The following is a 21,601-nucleotide window of genomic DNA, read 5'->3' as shown; positions in this document are numbered from 1 at the left end:
GCTTTATGCTGTTGGATTAATAGGACTGGCTTCCTGTTATCAGGGCTTGAGAATTGAGGATCTATTCTATTCTTGACAAGGATTCCTGAGAACTGCCTAGAACACTTCAGTTATCCAGAGATCAGCCTTCTGGAATCCTCAGAAAGGCTGAGAACCTGGAAATAACAGTGTAGTACAAGAGGAAAAACTTTTTAGTAGATAAATCAACTCTTGATCACCCATAATAATAGATCAAAGAGAGATGAGGACCTGAAGGTGACAGCTGATGACTGCTTGGCTGAGCCAAGAAGAAAAGGAGTTCCCATTGCTGGTGGCACAGAGGACACATGCGTATCTTTGGTAAGGAGACAAATAAGGTCATCTTAAAGGTTTTGTTTTTTCAATTTCTTTCTCCTCTTATCTCTTCCTTCCACTTCATTTTATGGGAGATGAAAAATCCTCAGTTTTTGTTCATCCATTATTCCATCCATTAATTCAAGAAACGTTTTCTGAACATCTCTCTCTATGTCATGCACTATGCTGATCATTTGGGTTCAATGAAGGAAAAGCTCACAGCCTCACAAGAAGATACATAAAGAAAGATTATACAATTCGGTGAGGGAGGTTGACTCCTGGAAAAAACTATGGTTCATTATATTGACTGTGAGAGTACAAATCAAAGACTCAATGCCAAAGAACCTGAATGAAACAAGAAAAATAGAGACAAGAAGGATCAATTGGGTAACTTTTCATACAGAGAAAACATTGATGCTTCTTGACGGCAACCCAGAAGAGGTCAAGAGGTCAGGGAAGCAATTTAGGAAATGGTAGAGGTGAGCTCAGGTGGAAACTCGATCGAAAGGGAGAGAAACATTCAGCAACAAGAAGCACAGCATGGAAACTTACTCCTGGAGGTTAGGGTCTTTTTGGTGGCAAATGCAGGGAAGTCTTTAAGAAATGGAGCCCAGAGATGTAAGAGGCAGAAGACCTAAATAGTGCAGACCTCCGGAGGCAGGATCTGGACACCTAAATAGGAAGAAAGACAGCAACAACAACAAAACCCTGGCCCTGACCATTTTGTGACTACAAATGAGAAAGGAGCATCTGCCTCAGGAGACATCAGTGGAAGAAGCACTATTCGTGGTAGCAAGTGGAAGCTGGGGTGACCCGCCAAAAACCAGATTAACCAGAGCAGAGAACTAGAAGTGAGAGAGAGGCAAGAAGGTAAGTAGCAGTATAGAAGAAGATTGGGAAGGAGATAGGGCAAAAGGAGGGTGGGCATTTACTAAATGAAATTATAAGGTTGGCAATGGTGGCAAAGACATTGGTGAGTTTGCAAGGAAAGGCAATGTGACCGAGGGGTGGATCTTTACTCTTATAAAATCATTATCTGTGAAAAGAAACTATAACCATCCCTGTAACATTGGTGTTGGTGGTCTCACCAGTAGCAGACAGACGGGCCTTAGGATCCTGCCTGACATGGCCCTTCATAGGTTGTCTAGTCCAGTGGTACTCAAGATAGGGAACTTTCACCAGATGTAATCATGAACATCACCCTTCATCCAGAACGGAAGATGGCAAACTATAGTCCCTCCCCCACCCCCCAAGCCACATCTAACCAAGTAGGCATTTTGCCTGTGCCACTTTTGGGGGAAAAAAGTTGTGTTGGAACTCAGCTACACGCATTCATGTATGCATTGTCTGTGGCTGCTTTACACTGCTCAATGGCAGCATTGAGTAGTTGTGACAGAAATGTCTTACAAAGTCTAAAATATTTACCATCTGGCCCTTTCTAGAAAAAGCTCACCAATCTCTGATCTAGAAGGTCTTATTCTAAAAAGTCAATAGAACCTAACAGTGTGCTTAGTGACACAGTGGGTTTACAATTGGGCGCGAGCTCCTTCACTGGTGGTGGACTGGTAACAATTTGTATAGTGGCTTCTGGGGACACTGAGTAGTGCTATCCATAGAGTAGTGGGGAAGGACAGCTATTGCTTACCTGTGGGTTCAAAGGTTAGGCTTCAGGGAGACAGAGCCACCAATCTACCTCCATAAATTCAGATACCTGGAATGCACTGACATCCTGGACGCCGTATTTAAAAGTTACAGGTCAGGGGCTGGCCCGGTGGCACAGCGGTTAAGTTCACATTTAGCTTCTTGGCAGCCCAGGGTTTGCCGGTTCGGATCCCAGGTGCAGACATGGCACCACTTGGCAAAAACCCATGCTGCGGTATGTATCCCACATATAAAGTAGAGGAAGATGGGCATGGATGTTAGCTCAGGGCCAGTTTTCCTCAGCAAAAAGAGGCAGATTGGCAGTAGTTAGCTCAGGGCTAATCTTCCTCAAAAAAAAAAAAGTTATGAGTGTTCAGAAGCCACAGAACAGAGGCCCAGCCTGGAGGTTACCTTGATGAGAGAAGCACTTGTGTGTATTTATGCTTGTTTGTCTTTATTATAATTAGACTGCTCGCTCCTCAGGTTAAAGCTTGTCTAACCAAACACTTCTGAGTGCACACTCCATCTCTAAGAGTAAATAAAGTAATAACAGGAAACCACCAAACTCTTTACTAGGAAAAAATAAATATTTATTTCTACTCTATGGAAACTTTTGTGAAGTAGTAGGCAATAATAATGTGTCGGGGTTATTTGCCCAATTTCTCCCAATTTTAGCATCTGATTAATTTCCTTGGATCTGACTCCCTGGATTTCCTAGGGGACTGTTTGTTTGGTTTCTTGGGGTGTGTGTGTGTGTGTGTGTGTGTGTGTGTGTGTTTTAAATCAGGGATGGCAAGTAGTTTCAGGAATACAGTTTATTATATGGTAAGAGGCTGGCAGAGAAGTTCCCTAAGTCCATTCATTCATTCAACGTTACTGAGCACTTACTTCATGCTAAGAGCTGTGCTAGGTACTAAGGGTACAATGACGAGAAAAACACCCAGAGAAGACTGCAGCTGAAGTAAGCTGAGTGAGGAGAGGTCTTATCCATGGATTGATGCTGGCTCTGGTTCTGATTCTGGCTCCAGACTCGCTGTTCAATTCAATCCTCTTTGGCTTGCTGGGCCCACAGTGTTCCTTGACACAGAGATGACCTTCACGGAATGTAGTCACATTCTGACCAGATCCCTCTGCTGGGTCAGACTCATCTCACTGCCCTGACACCGCTGGTAGACCTGACTCACTCCCCCAGCCAGGCTGCAGGCGGGTGTAGATGCCCAGAGGAGTTCTCCCACAGCCACACCTCCTCCAGCCTTTCCAGAAAGTCCCCTCAAGGATTCCTGCATTCCAGCAACCAGCCCTTCCAGTTGGGCAGAAATTTCTTGCCTTGGCAATCAAGAGGCATTTTGTTTCGCTTTGTTTTAAAAGCACAGTACATCCCCAGGCAGCCCCACCCTCTGTTCTAATTCCATTAAGTCTCTTTCTTTTAGATCTTTATTTTCGTGCATTAGAAAGGGGGACTGGGAGAGAAGTAAAGAGCAAGGTTGATAAAATGAGAGTCCTCCATAAACAGATGAAAATTAAGGGTCCCTTTTATCCCTGGCTGTCCCTTTACTTTCTCCTTCCTCAAATCTGTCACCTCCGAACATCAAACACTCGAGCTTGGGCCCAGTCTCCTCACCCAAGGAGTGGGAGACCGCCTTCATTGAGCTGAAATAGACAATGTCACAGGAGTCATCAATAATTACAGGATAACGCAGACACCTGTGTCTTCAGAAAATAACACATATGCACACTGTTCTTGATTTAAAACTAATAACAATGTCATGCTAATATAATTAATGCCTCATTCATTAGGTCTAGTGGGGAATGAGCTGTTTTACATAATTGATTCTCCAAGATTGCTGGAGCTTAAAATTTGGGGAATCAAATCAGTTAAACATTTTTCATTGTTATGAAAACCTTTCTAAATATCTTGTATTATTCTCTATTTTTATAAATAAAGCTCACCCACCATCATTTATTACCCTCAATAAGGACAGAACCACGTCTGTCATCACATATTCAGTAGCCGGTGGAGTACTCAGGCTCCCAATACATGTTTGTAGAACAAATAATAAATAATTATAACCTCCAATATTGAACTTTGATGTGGAAAAATAACGAACTCTTGGGCTTTGGAATTATGAAACGCTGTCTGCCCTTACTCAGATGATGTTTTTTGCATTCTTATTGTGCTTTTATATTCTGCTGTCTCTTCCCTCACCATGAAGCTGCCAGCTTCTTGCTTCTGTTTCTAGAAGTTTCTCCCTGCCCCATTAATGCACTGATGCTAATCTGCTGTAGAACAGAATTAAGTTTATTAGGTCATGCCTGAAATAAAAGTAAATAGTCTCTAAGAGAGGAGGAGCAGCTCTGTGAATTTTTGATGCCCATGATGGCCACCCCAAGGCCTTTTCTGCTTCCTTCTGGCTTCTCAGCTGTGTTTCAGATGGCTGCGCATGCTGTGTGAGCAACTCCCAGATAAGTCAAGCGTTACCATAAGAGCCACAACAGAAACTTGCAATAAATGAGTCTCACATTGGTTAGAACATCGTGCCGTATGTCATCCAGGAAAAGATTGCTTCTGATCATAGGATCTGACATCTAAATTAACTGGTTCCTCCACATTTGTGAGCCAAACCCAAGAAGGGTCACACTCCAGACAAGGGGGAACCTCTGATAGACTACAATATTCCTCAAAATTCAGGAGTAAACCTCTCCCAGGATATGCCCAATGTTCCACTTGCTGATACTTTGTGTCTAAGAGTCTTTCCCTCCATGGGTCCAGGAGACTCCAAATGTATTGCATAATCAATCCAACAGGATTGAGAGTTTCCCAGAGTTTCCATGGAGTTGAAAGAATCTCTGCTTTGTGCTAAATGGCTCTCTGAAAACAGATGAAAAGCAAAAGGGTGAAAATCCTGATTTTGAATGTACTGAGAAATCATTTCGACTTCAATAACATATTCTGTCACTCACAAAGAGTTCAACGAACATAGCAATGAACTGGTCCAAAACAGTGAGGGAGGAAGTGAGGAGATGAGATTAGCCTCGGACCCCTTGAATCGCACCCTTGGTGAGGTCTCTAAAGCCATCTCATTCCAAAGCAGAGTGGTTAAGCCAAGAGATTTCTTCCCCCTACACAGTCTTGGGTAGGGCCAGAGAATTCTTTGTTGGTTGGAGTAAGGGAAGGGCCAGGAGGCAGAACTCAAGCCTCACCCCTGAGTCAGCACCTCGCCAGGTGACCTCGGACAGGCTGTCTTTCAGATTCCTTCTCGGTCTGAAACCGGAGTGATGACTGTACCCTCTGCTCCCAGCGCGGTGTGAGACTCTGTTAATTGGTGTTTGGAAAAGCTTACATCTTCAAATGAAATCCTTTACAAGTTTTGAGCTCTGTTCTTAGCTGAGTCCTAGTATGGTTGGATTTTCTTGACTACGGCCATGGGGCTTCTATAATTTCCCTTTGGAGAACTAATTCTATAACCCTAAGAGTGTTGTGGTGAAACAATGCCTTTATAAACCTCTTATGTTTCCCTCTGACTCATTTTCCATTTCAACATGGACTCCTTCAACTCTAAGAAAAATTCTTTGAAAAATTTGAATTCTAAAAATATGTGGTATAACTGGATTTTTCTAAATCAAATTGTGGATTGAATGCAGTGGTAAATCTTGCTTGCTTAAAAAATTTAACTTTGGATTTTTCGGAAAACATTATGTTTTTCAAAGTGAATAGCTATCTTTTGATATTATCTTTTTGAACAGCTATATTGAGGTATAATTGACATACAATAAAATACGCTGTTTAGACTGTACAATTTGAAAAGTTTTGACGTACATATGCATTCATAAAACCATTGGCACAATCAAGATAATGAACATGCCCAAACTTTCCTTGTGCCCTTTTGTAATCTCTGTCTTTCTTTCCCCTAAAGCTTGCTAGAAATTTATATAAAGAGAATCAAAAAGCAAGTGCTCTCTTTTGTCCAAATTTTTTCAGTCAGTATAATCATTTTGAGATTTATTCCATGTTGTTGGGTGTATCATGCTTCACTTCTTTTTCATGGCTGAATAGTATTCCATTGTATGGATATAGCTCATTTGTTTACTTCTTCACTTGTTGATGGATGTTTGGGTTGTTTCCAGTTGGGGGCTATTACAAACAAAGCTTCTATGGACATTTGTGTACAAGTCTTTGCATGAATATATCCCTTCATTTCTCTTGGTGTGGAATGGCTAAGTCCTATGGTACAATACTATTTTCTGAGGCGATCTTGAATAACTGGATATTGTGTTTGGAGAAAAACATGATACATGTGAACTCCTACATATAATTCTCTTGACACCTGCAAGTGTTTATCATGGAGCCAAAAAAAAAACCATATACTTTCTTCTTCTTTCCTTATATCATGATAATAACAGAATTTGCCTTTATGTTGCACAGTGTATTTTATAAAATGCTTTTGAATATATTATCTTAACATATCCTTACAAGGAATTTCTTCTTTTCTCTGGTGCAGTCCAACTGATTGTCTTCTGACACAGCAGTGACATCTCCAAGACTAAGGAAGTATTGTAGATGTGTTCTCAAAAGAACTACTATTCACATTTCTTTTGCTCCCTCATTTCTCAAAGGGCAATGCTTACCATAGATCATACTCCCTTCCCAAAGGCTGCATTGTCTCTACCTCAAAGTAATCAGCAGAGTGTAGATCAGATCCTCCATTTGTCTGCTCTGGGCCGCTGTCTTTCTCTCTCTCATTTCACATGTCTACGGACTCACCAGTCAGTAACGCTGCAGTTTATATCTTACGAGCTTCATAGCTTGACTCCGACTTCTTCACAGATAAGTTCCACTGAAAAGACACAGAAACTTTGTTATATAATTCTCAAACTCTGAATCATCTTACCATGTTAAGTGAGAAAATAATACTATTTGGTAGACACTGTTGAAAACTAAACTTGCATTTTCACTCTTTTATGCCGGGAATAACTTTATTCAATGGTTGAAGACAAATTTTAAGGAGACCTCTAGAATCTTTACTCTAAAAATCTCATCCTGTCTCCGTCCCTGCTTCCCTGCCTTCTCCTCTCTTCACTCTTCCAATTTCTTCTCAGTTTTAGAGAGAGCTGCCAGTCAAAGACTGCAGGAGATAATTCTAAAAAGAGCATTTGGCTTTGGGACAATTGGTTTCCCATTGCAAAAATTAGGTTATATCCCACGCTATGCAAAAGTATAATTTAACATGGATTTTAAAAATTAAAATAGAACTACAAAAGCAATGAGAAAAAGATGGAATTTTAAAAAATAATATTAGGATGGGAAAAGTCTTCCTAAGTAAGATACAAAACCTAGAATGCATAAAGAAAATGGATTGATAAATTGATTATGCAAATTTTCCATTTCTAAATGTGAAAGATATTATAACAAAGTTAAAAAGTCAGAGGCAGATTTGGAGAAAATACTTGCCATATATATAAAATGGGAAAGATTACTACTCTTAATATATAAAAAGCTTTCTACATTGAATTTTACCTTCTAGATTTTTGTATTTTGCTGTATGTAAATTTTACCTAAAAAAATAAAAAGGACCGTAAACAAATATTAAATTCTGTTATAACCATCAGAAGGATTTAGTGTACTGATATCTGTAACTTACTTTGAAATGTACAAACGGTAGATTGATAAACGAATAAAGGGATAGATAGATGAAAACATATCTGATAAAGTAAATATAGCAAAACATTAATTATCAGTTCTAGAAGGTAGGTATATAGATGTTTACTACACAATTTCTTCAACTTTTCTGTATGCTTGAAAATTTTCATAATAAAATGTTGAGGAAAGGCCCCCTAAAATGAATAATACATATAACTCTTAAGAACAGTAAACAAAGCAAATTAACAGACAATTTGAAGTAAAGGAAAACAAACTGCCAAAAATAAAAGAGAATGTTCAATCTCACTTGGAATCAGCAAAAATTTGTAAAGCTTGACAACATCCAACAGAAATACACACACAGGGAAAAACATGTGTAAGGATATTTTCTGCTTTTTTCGTTTAACGTAGAAAAAGAAAGGAAAGGAAAAAAAGAAAAGAAACAACCCAAACATCCCTCTCTGGGGAAGTGGTTAGATATCAGCATACCCATGATACAGAACCCTATACAGATCAAAATAGAGTGAAGTCGTTCTGTATGTATGACATGAACGATTTCCAGGGTTTACTGGTTCATTGAGAAAATGAGCAGCACAGAATGAGTAGTATGAAATGACCATGGTGGGGGGTCAGAATTGGCCACCCCAAAATGTATCTCTTTGCCTGGATTATTTTCAAGAATGGAAGACTCTGACAGAAACTTTGACCTCCCCACAACTGCCTAAGAGAAATTTAAGATAACCACAGACAACTCTGGGTATTGGTAGACTTCAAGGGTCCTTGCTAAGCCCATTCTTATCAAAGTTCACTTTACCAAACATTTGCTTGTCCATGTCCATGTGAATTGCCCTCCTCCTCTTTAAAGTCCCAAACTATTACCCCCAAAACCCTGCCCTGTCTTTAGCTGAAGATGATATTTAAGCTGGCACCTTGGCCGTTCTGGTGAGTTACCCAGTTTTCCTGGGTTTCTCCCATGTATACATGTTATAAAGCTTTGTTGGATTTTCTCCTCTTATTCTGTTCCATGTCAATTTAATTCATAAGCCAGCCAGAAGGACCTAGAGTGGGTAGAGGAATTGTCTTCCTTCTCTACACCATTTACATAAAAAATAATAATGGAACTATGAGTGTACGCCAAAACACAGACAAAAGGTCCCAAAGCATACATATTTGATCTGTGAATTCATTTTAGCAAACAGTAAAATTAGAGGGAAAGTAAAAGGGCATTTAAGATTCTAACCTGTAGACTTCAATATTATTTGAATTTTTTACAACAGGCATGTAATACTTCAGCAACGTTTTAAATTACCTAAATTGATCCAAGATGCGAATAATGCCTATTATCTAAATAGCCCTAAAACACCCTGTGAAAATTGCGAAATTCAGTCAAGAATCCACATGTTTTTCCTGCCTAACTTCAAAGGCCTGAAGTCTTGTAGACAAAACATCTGGGGATCTTTTACAGGATTTTTCCTGACTTTTCATCTGAATGTCTCAGCATTCACATCTATTAAGCCAAGTAGTCACAAGCCTGTAAATCATGTGAAAGTTCTTTCTTCTCCCAACTGCATCCCCCTAGGGCTTAACCCAACTCTGGATGCAGAGTCTGGTCCCAATAGAAGCCCTATTGAGGGAAAAGTGTCCTGAAACAGAATGGAATGTATTCGGAGCTAAATGCTAAAAATTAGATGGGTCAGGGAGGGAGGATTTTACAAAAACACTGCTAGCCAAAGGGAAGAGAGGCAAAGATAAGAAGAAAAAGCAGAAGGAAAGCTGAGGCAGAGGGAGAAGAGTAAGGAAAGGGTTTTGATTTAAAGTTTGCAACACTCTGACCCATGAAAGAATGCAGAAGGAATTTCGCCACCTAGGCACGCACATATTCTTGCAAGTACAGCTCAGTTCAGGAAACCAGAAGAGGCAGACAGAAGAGTAAAATATGCCTTCAAAGTGAAGGTTCTAGATACGCAGACACGGAAAAAGGAGCAGGAAGAGCTGAGTTGGGGTACAGTCTCTGAAAGATTACCTGCCAGCAATGAACAGGTTCCCTGTCCATGGAGAGCCTAGGGACATTTTACAGATTTTTTTTTTTTTTGGTTTAAGTATGCTTTCTTTTATTTGGTGAGGAAGATTGGCCCTGACTAACATCTGTTGCCAATCTTCGTCTTTTCTTTTTTTTCTCCCCAAAGCCCCAGCACATAGTTGTATATCCTAGTTGTAGGTCATTCTAGTTCTTCTATGTGGAATGCCGCCACAGCACAGTTCGATGAGCTGTGCATAGGTCCGCACCCAGGATCCAAAATCATTGAGCCCCAGGCCGCAGAAGGAGAGTGTGCGAACTTAACCACTGGGCCACCAGCAAGCCCCTTACAGACATCCTTGTCATGAGTAGGGGAGCATTCAGCTTCTTGTGGCTTCTCTGGTGGGGATTGGATGGCTTGCATCCACAATCTGGCAAAAATACCTGTGTCCAGGTGAAGAGGTAATGTGGCCAAGACCAGAATGCCATTCGCAGGGCATGTTTCTCACTACCTCTGCTGAAGAAAAACTCACTCTGTGCTTAGGACGGAGTCATGGGAATCCTGTTCACATGTCCTCATTTTACACCTCAGTTCATTCAACACACATGCATTGGGTACCTAATTGGTACCAGACACTGTGCTTTTTTCTGGAAATGCAAAAACGAGTGGCATGACCCTCTTCCCAAGAATCTCACAGTCTGGTGGGTAAATATTTACAATACGATGGATGTTTGTGAAAGGTACAGTGACAGCACAAAGTCAACAGAGCTCAACTGCTGGGGAGAGGAAGAGACAGGCCCAGTGTCACAGAAGGTGAGCTCTGAGCTGTGCTTTAAAGATGAGTAGGAGCTCAAGAGAATGAGACGATAAGCCAAAGACTGGGAGAAAATATTTGCAAAAGACACATCTGATAAAGGATTGTCATCCAAAATATACAAAGAATGCTTAAAATTCAACAATAAGAAACAACCAGATTAAAAAGTGGCCAAAAGATCTGATCAGACACCTCACCAAAGAAAACATGCAGATGGAAACTAAGCATGTGAAAAGATGCTCAACATCATTTATCATTAAGGAATTGCATATTAAAATAACAATGAGATACAACTACACACCAATTAGAATGGCCAAATCCAGAACACTGACAACACCAAATGCTAGTGAGGACGTGAAATAACAGGAACTCTCATTCATTTACTGCTGGGAATGCAAAATGGTACGGCCACTTTGGATGACATTTTGGCACTTCGTTACAAAACTAAATATACTGTTACCAAATGACCCAGCAATCATGCTCCTTGGTATTTACACAAAGCAGTTGGAAAGTGTGTCCACACAGAAACCTGCACACGGATGTTTATGGCTGCTTTATTTGTAACTGCCAGAACTTGGAAGCAACCAAGATGTCCTTCAGGAAGTGAGCAGACAAACAAACTGTGGTGCATCCAGACAATGGAATATTATTCAGTACAGAAAGAAATGAGCTATCAGGCCATGAAGAGACATGAAGGAAACTTAAGACATATTACGAAATGAAAGAAGCCAGTCTGAAAATGCTACATACTGTATGATTCAACTATATGACGTTCTGGCCAAAATTATGGTGACAGTCAAAAGATCAGTGGTTGCCAGGGGTTGATGGGTGGGAAGGATGAATAGGTGGAACACAGAGGATTTTTAGGGCAGTGAAACTGTACTGCATAATCCTACGATGGTGGATAAGTGTTATCATATCTTTGTCAAAACTCATAGAACGTGCAACACCAAGAATGAACCCTAAGGTGAACTATGGACTTTGGGTGGTGATGACATATCAATGTTGGTTCATCATCAATTGTAATAAATGGACCACGCGGGGGATACTGGGTGAGGCTGCGAGGGGGAGGTAGAAAGTATGAGGGAACTCTTTGGGCTTTCCATTCAATTTTGTTGTGAACCTAAAACTTCTCTATAAATTCAAGACTATTTAAAAGAGGGGGAAATAAAGAGTAGGAGGTGCAGCTCCAGCTACCATACACGTCAACACAGGCTCCCCCTGTAGGTAAGAGACAGGCAAAGTCACGCCCTCTGGACTACAAGTGAAGCACTCATGTGAATAAATACAGAGATATATTTTAAAATATCATAATCATATTTGATGAGTTCACCAGGGGACCGAGGTTGGGGAAAGTCAGATTATGAATGTGAACACTAAGCACCAAAAATGGTATGCTGTAAACTCCCAATACATGGAGGCTGTTATCCTTATTATCATCCTCCTCCACTTGACCATCACCATTATTAACAGCATTCCAGGAAGGGAGAGCAACATGTCTAAAGCACAGAGACAATAAAGCTGTTGAGAGTTCATAGAGAGTGTCGTGTCTCTGGAACACAGAAATTGAGGTAGGAGCAGTGAGGAGGCAGGCCAGGTCTTGCAGAACCATAATGACTCCCAAAGAACTTTGGTCTTTATCTGCAGGCAAACAGAGATAATCGTAAGCAAGAGAATACATGCAATCAGAATTGCATTTCTGAAAGATTGGGGATGGGAGCCAGCCTGGAAGCCGCTGCTGTTGTCCAAGAGAGGAATTACACTGTTCTGGACCAAGTAGCAGGGGCAATAGCGGTGAAATGGAGATGGAGCTGGTAGAATTGATAGACTTTAGTGACCGCTTAGATATTGGAGTTGAGGGAGAAGAAGAGAGAGAGGTCTAGGATGGTATTTGGATTTGTGATTTTAGTAAACAAGAATGGTGGGCACATTAAGGGAAACCACAAGTTGGGCCAAGGCAGTGAGGTAAGGAGAGGACAGCAAAGGGCGTGTGAGTTCTCTGTCTCTAAGCAGAGGATGGCCACAGGCATCATGGCACCATCAATGATCAACATAGGCAGCATGATGAAGACTAAATACGGCCCTGCCACTCTGCTGAGCCTTCTGCCTACATTATCTCATTGAATCCTCCCAACAACCTTATGAAATAAATATTGTGTTATTCTTGTTTTACAGTCGAGGAAACTGAGGCTTACAAACTTGCCCAAGGTTGCCAAGGTAAGTGGTGGCGCAGAGATCCAAACCTATTCTCTCTGACTGCAAAGCCCACGTTCTCTAAACCAACACACTCTATGGACTCATTGAATCACCACCACCTCCAGCCCTTTCTCCTTTGTGTGACTTAGAAACATGTGACCTTATCCTCCTTGCAGAGGCAGTCCCCATCCGGATGCATAGCTTGGTGAGAGAGCCCACTCCTCTCAGCTGGGGACCCTGGGCAGGGTGCAGTCTGCACAACTGTACATGGTGTCCCCGGGTCCCACTATAAGGAGTCATGCACCAGTTTGGCTAAATGACACTTCCCAGAGGAATGGTCCTTTTCTGCACGTGCTGCTCCCTCCTTTGCCTGGACAGTATGCCCTGGGAACTAAATGAGCCATCATGATGAGGTAGGGTTTTCATTAAAAAAAAAAGTAGAACTAGGGGTGAAAACCGGACCAAGAGGAAATAAAAGATGGATGTACATTTGGTACATTTTTCATGAGAACCTTTGGGACTCTGAAATTTGCTTTCCTCAGCAATGTGGAGTAATAGCAATTGCTACAGTTAATTAATGGCTATGACTTTTAGCATAGCAGTTTCCAAATGCCAGTCCTTGGGCCAAGTAAGTCCCTGATGAAGTGTCACTGCAAAGCGAAATGAGAAAAATAAGGGTAATGCAATACACTTGTGTCTGTGTAGGTATGATGCATATTACATAAATACGTACATATCAGTATAACTTTTCTAATTGCCCTTCTTGGGAAGAACTTTCCTTTATTCTGAGGCTATCTTCTCATCTTTAGAGTATTTTTTACATTCCAAGCAGCAACTCCAAAATTCTGGAACAACTATTGTATTTAGTAGATCTTATTTAATCATTTAACCAACATTCATTAAGCATCTACTCTCTGCCAGGCTCTAGGGGTGCCCCAGAGAATAAGATCAGCCAACTGCTGCTCTTACAGAGGTTACCTAGCAGGAAAGATGGGTACTGATGATGTTATAAGGAGCTCAAGGAACACTGTAGAGAGAAGCACAGGGTGATACAGGAGCATATGGCAGACAACCTCACCTTGCTGGGAGGATCTGGGAAGATTTCATTGAGAAAATGGCACTTAAGTCAAAACCTACAGGATGAGTAGGAATTTGCTGGATGAAGTGGCCCTAAGTGGCAGCAAAGAGTGAGGGAGGCTTGGGGAATAGAAGAAAGGTGGTAGCTACGTCACGGGAGCGCTTTACTGGTTTACATCTAGTCTCTGGCTAAATAGGAAAGTTCCCCCAGCACAGAGTAAGCGAGAATTAGACTCCTAGTCTGTGTCTCCAGAGGGTGCTCCTGACTCCTTGCAGCAAAGTCACCAACTAACACGTGTCTGACTGTACACTACCAAGCACTTTTTGATAAATAGTAAGTGTCCAATGAGTAAGATTCTGTCACTAGCTGGCAAGGTTGGGCAAACAGATGACTTTGCTGACTGCTCTGTGCTTCGTTTTTCTCACGTCTAGAATAAGGGGGTTAGAATAAATAAGCTCCAAGGCCTCTTCTGGGGCAAACATCCCATAATGATAAATGTATAACAGCTACCACTTATTGAGCATTTAAAATTTGAAGCCACTGTGCTAGATTTTGTATCTGTATCATCAACAATGTCCATCACAGCCCCACAAGGGAGGTACTATTGCCACCATTTCTAGATGAGAAACCCTGAGACACAGAGCAGAAGTTCCAAGGTCACACACTAGTACGTAGCACATCCAGGATTCAAACCCAGTTCTGTCTGATTCCAAAATCCACGCTCTCTCCATCAGTCTGTGCACACCACCATGAAGTCGCATGATGTTCTATGATTCAGTCATGGTGTTCCACTGGTATTCTTCAGCCTGCCACTCAGAGTGTCTTCTGTGCCAGTCTTCTCCTTGGCTCTAATCAGACTGGCCTCCTGGCTGGTCCACTATACTCATCCCCCTGCAGTACTCTGCTTATACTGTTCATCCTTGATCTCCCCATCACCACCTCCTTCTCCCACTAGAACGAAATCAAATAAGCAACTAGACAATGACCCAGAAACAAAACACACTGAGCATGGTCAGACAAGCACACGGGAGTATATATTTGAAGTTCCACTGGGCCTATGGAGCAGCCTTGGAATAGTAGACGGAGGGACAAGATAAAGGTCTTGGTGGGCAGGTCAGCATCAAGGAGCTTCTGCAAGTGTGGCAACTGGAGCAAGTACAGTGGCACACCTGCAGTAGAAGACACAAAGATCCAGGCATGATGCTGGCCAAAAGTGGCCCAGGATATGGCAGTGGAATTCCTAGGACTGTGAAACTGGGTTGACAACTATAGCACTTCAGCCCTGACTAACAAGGCAAGAGACACCCCAAGAATAGAGCCCAAGATTGGAGCTTGGCCCCAAGGGACAAAGAAGGAGCCCAATTTATTGATAAAGGATGCCTTATATGAGCCAGCCTAACCAGAAAACATCCCAAATAGGAAGAGTTGTCCCAGGTGTTGGGACAATTTAAGTCTGATGTCTGGGACGGGGAACAAGTGAGATCGTTACATTTATCTTGGCTACTTTGGTTCTAATCCTAGCCCTGATGCTTACTAGCTGGGTAACCTTGAACAAGTTGTTGGGAGACAATTCTCCAGGGGTCTCTCACAAGTTTTCATGTCTTGTGAGAGAGGCACAGACTACCCTTTGTTCCAGATTTATCTTTTCAAGGACACTTGGATAATAAACAGCCTTGAAGATAGTTTCCCTTTGGAACAAAAATCAAGAAGGCTTACTGCCCTTTATAAAAGACTTGGGTTCACTAAGCTCAGGATTCCTCTTCTGTAATGAAACCCACCTCATGTGCAGGTGTCATCTTGTCCACTTTGGATATTTACTCAACAAATTCTATTCTTTCCTTCCACCATCTCATCTCAGAGACATGGTATGGGGATCATAAAAAGGGCTTACTATAAATGCTAATGTGCTCCATTATAAATAATTATTATTAGCAATACAAACTCTACACCTTCTTCAAGACCCAGCTCATTTCTTTATCTCCATGATGACCTTTTCAAATACTCCACGACAGAGGTTAGTCACATACTTTACACATATCATCAAAAATTTTGATGCTTACTTCTTGAGTGTTATTTTTAGCTCCTGACTTGATGATTAGTGGTCGAGAGAAGGGATCAGATCTGCCTCCTCTGCTGGATCAGGCATCTACACTTAGCTTTATGGCAAAGATGCCCAGTCAACACTGGTAAATTGACTAAGTCTCATATGTCACCATTCTACATACCTATTACCAAGAGAAGCTCAAGAAAAGTCAATAGGAAAGAATGTTAATTGTTTCTAATCAGTTTTACTGTCTCCGTGATACAGGCTTTATAGCCTGGAGAAAGGGCAGCTTGGTAAAAGCTGTTTGTGGGATGGCAAGCCCATTGAACTTATCTGAAAGGCTGATTTAGCAGTTAATGTGTTCATAGGATATTTGCATCAAGTGTATTATTAAGCACAAACCTAAGTATTTATATATGCAAAGTAAACTGCAATAATTCATATAAGTTCTTTCCAGCAACTCAGCGTGTGGAACAGACCATCTGGCCACCTACAGGAAACAGTCAGGGTCAAACCTCAGAAGCCACATCTTTGCTCTGTTCCTGGGATCTCTGAGCCACAAAACATGTCTTCTAGTCCTAAAAGATATTATAGTATTAAGTTCCGAGCTATTATGGTCAGCAAGCAATAACTTTTATGAGCCAAAGCAAAACTAAAGCAATAAGAGCCAAAATTAAGCTGATACTACAAACAGTTATTATATTAGTGCCATCATCATACACATTTGGAGTATCCAGGCAGTTTATTCCCTCCAAGGCACTTGTCCTGCAAGGTGGGTAGTGGTGCCTTGCTCATGGCCTCACGGTCTAACAGCTATGCACCATAGACACATGGTTAACTAAGAGCTGGGAACGCTCTCTCAGTGAGTTATACCAAAGATACTAAACTGTTTCTACAGAGCCCCAGCACAAATCCAAAACGCTACTGTCATTCAGTAAGATAGTCCACAAAGTAATAAGAATCTGTCATTTCACAAGCCTGCAAATGAGCATTTGCATTCTCAGAAAGTGCCTAAACGTGGAAATCTCTCTGTGTTAGAATCTGGCCACATTTCAGCACTTCATCTCCTGTGAGTAGAGAGAATAAAGGAGGGTACTGTGGGGGATCAGAATTTGCCACCCCAAAATGTGTCTCCTTGGCTTGATTATATTTAAAAAAACAAAAGACTCTGAAAGAAACTTTGACCTTCTTCCTAACTGCCTAAAGGAATTTAAGACAGAAGGCCTGTTCCAGCAAGGAGGTAATATCATAACTATAGTATAATATAAACTAGGTGTGATAGACAGGGAGGAACCTAACAAGGGCGATTTAATCAAAGTCCTCTCCATCTCTCATTATCTTTGCAACGCATGGTCAACATTTGTTTATCAAACATTTGCTTTTCTTTCTATGGCCATGTAAATTTCCTTCTGCCCCTTTGAAGTCCCAAACCACTACACCCAACACCCTCCTTTGTCTTTTGCAAGAGATGGTATTTAAGGCAATGGCTTCAGCCATTTTGGCAAGTTATTCAGATTTCCTGGGTTTCTCCTATCTATACATGTTTTAAGCTTTGTTTTATTTTCTCCTGTTACTCCATCTAATGTCAACTTAATTCTGAGACCTGCCAGGAGGACCTAAAGGGTAAAGGAATAATTCTTCCTCCCTTACACACTACAGTGAGAATCTTCCAGTCCCCTTATCTCCTATGCTCTGTACTTATCATTCCCCATGTTCCTTACCTTGGATTTTCAAAAAAAAAACAGGGCTCTAGGGTAACATTCAACCTGTGAAATTAAGTGAAATCATGAACATAATGTGTCTGGTGCATTATAAGTATTCACTGAATGTTAATTCACTTCTCTCTTTCCTTCTGCCTAAAGAAACTAGAAATTAAGGATAAGTGCCACCAAACCCAAGAGGGCAGTGACAGTGAGAGACTATAGTCCACTTCATCATATGCTGCCTCCATCCCAGCCAGCCACGTGTGGGACAGAGGCCAAGGGGGAAACCTAGGCATCTGTTACCACTAGAGATGGGAAAACGTATTCTTTAAAAACCTGAGTTGTGAAAAGATCCACTCAGATTGATAGATCCTAATCTTCCTGATAGGTTCAGGTTATCTCTAGGGAGATGACACATCCTATTGAGAGTGTTCACTCGGGCCGTCAAGAACTGGAATGTCGCCATCTCTTTCTTTCACCAAGGTATAAGGGATCTGCAATGCGATTGAATGCTAGTGAGCTAGACTGACAGCCAGCCTTGACCATTCATAGTTGTACACTTGTCACCCAGAGGCATTCCTAAAACACTCTCCACGTCCAATACTTTGTTTCTAAGCTGCGTTTGCTTAGAGGAGCCAAGGCAGAACGATGCCAGATGGCCACACAGCAGAATCGCTCCAAGCCAGAAAAGTCCAGGATGGCGATCGGGTGCCAGGCGCAAAAGGAAAAATGCAAAAGGTGCTGTGCACACGAAGGGAAGATCTGAGCATGTGCCAAATGCCGCTGCCCCAAGAAATGTCGTGGAGACCCTGCCCCTTCACGTCTCATAAGAACTGTGCTCACTTTCCCTTTGGGGAAAAATTATTTTAGAGCACGAGCTCTGCCTCCTCCATTCATTAATCAATGAATAAACTTTCTACTCTGCTATTCCAAACCCAAACCCAGTCTCGTTCTATTGGCGCCAGCGGCTCCGGGCAAAAGGACCCACTTGCAGGTCGCCGGCCCCTTAGGGCTCAGTATCACATTGACAACCTCCAAATAACCCTCTATGCGGTCACTCCCATGCAGGCAGCCAGGCCAACCATGCCACCGCCGCCCGGCTGGGACCAGAGCAGACCTCTGACACACCCTTGATTGATGAACACTGCAGAGTTAATTAAAAATCAGAAACAATGGGACTGATCTTCTCACAAACCAATATATTGTTGTTGTTTTTTATGCCTAAAAGGTGAAATTCTAAACTTGGGCAAGTCAAAATGCTCTCTCTATAAATTAAGTACAATTTTGCCTGACAGCAGATAGCAGATAATGTCAAGTATAAATAGCTTTGAGAGCTTAAGATGAAAAGCCCAGTTCTCTTCGCTGTTTGTGATGTTATTTTGCAGAAATCCTCGGTTCCTGCCTTCCTCTTTTTTCCTGTGTCTTCCTCTTCCTCCATCAGAGGAAAGAGAGCTGGAGCGAGTGCTCAGGGCCGGCGTCTCTGGCTTGCCAGGGGGGAAGGAAAGACGAAAACGAGACTCTGAGTTCAGCTCTGAATTTAAGTCACCGAAGTTTAAAGATGACTTGGAAGAAATTAACCTCTTAAAACCAAAACTTCAGATAAGGAGCAATTTTGTGACTGGAAGTATGAGAGCGACTTGTGGTACCTGCCACACAAATGTTGATGTTTTAATGAGTGTTTTTGCTTCTTTTATTCAAGGGCCCTGGAATGCTTTAGGATGAAAGGCCCCAGGAGCCTGAAAGGGATTAATGACAGGCTTTGGGTGTGATTATCCTCCCACTGAGCCACCTGCAATCTAGAGGGCAGAGGTGAGTTTTCAGCCTGAGGCACTCAGGTGACCTGCAGTTTTTGCTGCTTCAGAAAACCTCCCCAGGAATGACCAACAGCACCAAGAAAAGAGGAGGGCAGGGAGACCAATAACACTCAGAACAAGCGTAGCATGGGGGAGACTGACCACGTTGCCAGATGGTGTTCTCAGTACCTTTCACTTCAACCTGACAACAGTATGATTTTCCATGTTCCAGACGAGGACACGGAGGCACACGGAGGTTAAGTAACTTGCTCAAATTTAAACATCTTAGAAGTGGTACAAGACAGGATTTCAATCCAAGCAGGCTGATTTTGGAAACTAAGCGCATGACAGAAAGAGAGACAAAGCTATTTAATCCTGTCCATTTCATAAGACTTGACCAACTCTTGACCAAGGCGGGAATAGAGCCCCCAGACTCCCGAGCTCGTTCCTCCATCAGTACCCCTGGTCTTGTCATTGATGAATGCCAGTCCTCTCCACTGTGCCCAAGAAAGCATGCGAAAGGAAGCTCAGGAAAATCAGGGGATCTGCTGGGCATCTGTTCCTCGAGTCTGTCTAAGAAGCTGCTGTGTCAGGTCAGATTGAAGGATCTAACAGCTAGAGGCTGAAGGAGGACTGCATTTAGCTCGGGGTGTAAACTTGCAAATACAGACAAAGTGGAGCTCATTTACAGGAGCAACAGGATGGTGAAAGATCAGGAGACTCCAGCAAATAGGGAATTGTGAAGGGACTAGAGATAGCCTGGAAAAGAAAAGACTCAGAAGACACAAGAGCTAAATTCAAAGATCTGATCTGTTTTCATGGGAAGAGGGATGAGGCCCTGCCTGGTGACCCCAGGGGCAAGAATTTTCACAAAGGCAAAGAAGCTAATTTCAGCTAATGCTCAGAGTGGTCCAAAGACTCCTGGACTGCCTAGGCTGAGTAAAGGTATCTAAGCACCAACTAGAAGACCAACAGCATCCTTGTTAGTAACACATCCTTTCACTTCTAAAAGAATCCTGGTTTGGATCTAAATTACTGGTCACTAGATAGAGGGAACACAGCCCCTCAGCTCCTTGGATAACTTGTGTAGGTTTCAAAGCATCTCCAAGCATGTAATTTTCAAATTTGCATATACAAGACTTTTTGAGATAATAATCCTGTTAATGCCTTGTCAGTAAAAGGATTATACTTTTTATCTACTTTTACATCATTTCAAATGTGGTAATTGAACATATTCCTTCCCAAGCTTGCTCCATGTTGCTCTATCTGTGAGCTCCAACCAGCAGAGGAAACAAGCCCAGGAATGTTGTTCTCAATGGAAAAGGCAGGAGAGTTCTGTTTGACTTGGAATTCCAGGGCCTGTGACAGGCAGGGTGGAGAGGGACTGAGCTCTGCGAGCGGGGTGTTCTTCGGGGCCTAGGGAACTTGGTGAAAGAATCGAGTTCAAAACAAATGAGAGGGAAGGCAGAAGGAGCAAGTGAGGACCAGGCCTGGAGCCTCTGTGTGCTGGTGGAAAACAGGCTCAGGGATGCCGCTGTCCTTTCCTTTTCCAGCTTCTTCTTGTTGTTGTTACTTTGTTTTGCTTTGTGCTTTTTTTTTTTTTTAAGAAAATGTATCACAAGCCTAGGGTTAAATAGTAATTTTTAATTACGGTTTATAGGGAGGGAGGAATTAAGAGAAAAAGCAAACCAAAAAAAACGAGAGAGAGCCTCTTAGGAGACCACAGTCAAGGAAAGTCATACAGGAAGATGAAATAACTAGATCCTCATGCAGTCTCCGGTGCCAGACAATGCCACCTCAATCAGAGGGCCAGGCTCTCTAAAGTTTCCTCCTAGTTTATGAAGCTGCGATTCTAGCAAAGAGGAACTTGGGTCCATGCAGTGTGAGAGAACAGGGGCCGCTCGGCTGGGAGTCGCCTTGTCCCCTGCTTGGATTTGGGACCGTAACTTAATCACCTCCCCTCTTGGAGCCTCAGGGTCCACATGAAACCTTTAGGACAGATGTTCCCAAGGCCCTTTCTAACTGTGAAGTTCAGTGATTGGGGGATTAAAGTCTAAAGGAGCTTGAAATTGCCCTGGAAATGCCTTCCTTCAGGTGAAGTAATGAAATGGGGAGAATGCAGGAAGGGAATTTGCCCATGAACGTCTTGAAGTGTTTGTGAAAAGGAACAGAGCTGATGAGAAATGTAAGCAAGGAAGCCCCCAGACTTTTCCAGGGGATCAGTTACCTCTGTCCCACTCCATATCTTGTGATTACCAATGAGGGGGGCAAAAGCAGCCTCAGACGGCCCCTGTGTTCTGGAAATTGCCTCAAAAAATGACATGATGGGGCGCCGGCCCGGTG

General features: G+C 42.2%; 1 long non-coding RNA gene across 2 annotated transcripts in view; it reads right to left on the bottom strand.

Annotated features, from left to right (window-relative positions):
• Positions 1-2,777: 2,777 nt before the first annotated feature.
• LOC106826727 (uncharacterized) overlaps positions 2,778-21,601 on the bottom strand; it is a 30,615-nt gene continuing 11,791 nt past the window's right edge. For both annotated transcript variants that reach the window (XR_011497199.1, XR_011497198.1), the window contains exon 6: positions 2,778-6,809. This is a non-coding gene — a long non-coding RNA (uncharacterized lncRNA). The remainder of the gene's footprint in view (positions 6,810-21,601) is intronic.

The sequence above is a fragment of the Equus asinus genome, chromosome 22 (assembly GCF_041296235.1).
Source record: "Equus asinus isolate D_3611 breed Donkey chromosome 22, EquAss-T2T_v2, whole genome shotgun sequence".
Lineage (NCBI taxonomy): Eukaryota > Metazoa > Chordata > Mammalia > Perissodactyla > Equidae > Equus > Equus asinus.
This window is presented reverse-complemented; position numbering and strand designations above follow the sequence as displayed.